We start from the raw sequence: 1,644 nt of genomic DNA, 5'->3' as shown, positions 1-1,644 counted from the left end.
CACAGAATTTTCTTTTTCCACTGAGTCTCTCATAGTATGGGTGTCCCATAGAGCAGAGGAAACAGTGACAAAAGAAATGAGTCTAAATGCTTTCTTGAAAACTTGAAAGTATTTTAAAAATCACTTCAGGCTCCTTAATTGCTAAGTAGATGCAAAGATCTGTTACACACTGGAGAAATTACAGTCTCAATTTCCTCTTGAAAAAGCATCATTTGTCTTATAGAACAGAACTCCAGGGACACAGTGATATGTTATTTGTTCATTAACTACTGTCCAAGTCCTCCTAACTAGGTTGTGGCAGATGACCGTCTCATCATGTAAGCTGACCAGACCTCCTACATGAACGAAATCTGATTGCTGAATAGTAAGCAAAGTTTTCTAAAGGAATTAAACACATTTAATCTTATCAAACATGTAACATTTGCTATCACAATATATGTGCTTGATTGGAAAGTTAAAGGTAAGCATTAATGTACATTATTTTGCACAATTTTTCCTCCTTCCTCTCATACATTTAACACAACTCTGGCTTTAATGTTTATTTAGATTTCATATTGGAATTTTCTTGGATCTTTCTTTGTCCCTTCTAGGGTATTTTTATGGAGCTATATTCTTTTTCTCATTGTACTCAGAACCCTAAAGTGAATAAACAGGAATGTTAGTTCAATGTTTTTTATTCTTTGTTTTACAATTATAGTTATAAAACATCACAGTTACCTGGAAGTTTAACACTTGAAACCCAACTCAAATGTAAGCTGAAATAAACAACATCATGATCAACAATAACAAAAAATTTTCTGTATGTCTCTGCAATAACCTGATATAAAACAAATAAACAAAAAACTTACATGCTTAACTTCATAAGTCTTCAAAGGGAGCTACAAATAGTATTTTTGAATTTCTCTAACAAATAGGCTATCTGATTTCTTAGCACACAATATATTTATGATAACAGTATATAATATAGCCATCAAGAATTGAGACTCTAGAGTCAAACCCATCTTTTGTGTAATTCAGCTAAAAGTTACTTCTCTCTGTGTGTTTCAGCTTTTTCATGGTAGTAGACAGTCCAGAAGATGGGCTACAATAATTCCTGGTTCATTAGTATTCATGTCCTCATGGAGTCCCCATCCCCCTGAATGTGAGCTGGATTTAATCACTCACTTTCAACAAATAGAATAGATCAGAAGCAGTAAGATGTCACCTCTGAGATTAGGTTATTATGTCCATTCTTTCTCTATCAGAAACCTTATTCTGGGAGAAGCAAGCTGCGCATACTGTGAGCAGCCTCACGGAGAGGCCAGTGTGGCAAGGAACTGATGTCTCCAGCCAACAAGCAACAAGGACATGAGGCCTGTCAACAACCAAGTAAGAGAGTTTAGAAGTGGATCTTTGGAGTCCTACCAACAACTGTGTGAGTGAGCTTGAAAGTGGACCCTCCCATCGCTTGAGGTCAGGAGTTTGAGACTAGCCTACCCAACATGGTGAAACCCTGATTCTACTAAAAAATACAAAAATTAGCCGGTCATGGTGGTGCATGCCTGTTGTTCCAGCTACTTGGGAGGCTGAGCCAGGAGAATGGCTAGAACCCTGGAGGTGGAGGTTGCAGTGAGCCGACATTGTGCCACTGCACTCCAGCCTGGG

This window comes from Mandrillus leucophaeus, unplaced genomic scaffold, assembly GCF_000951045.1.
Source record: "Mandrillus leucophaeus isolate KB7577 unplaced genomic scaffold, Mleu.le_1.0 Scaffold1111, whole genome shotgun sequence".
Classification (NCBI taxonomy): Eukaryota; Metazoa; Chordata; class Mammalia; order Primates; family Cercopithecidae; genus Mandrillus; species Mandrillus leucophaeus.
The sequence above is the reverse complement of the archived record's forward strand: the minus strand, read 5'-3'. Positions refer to the sequence as shown.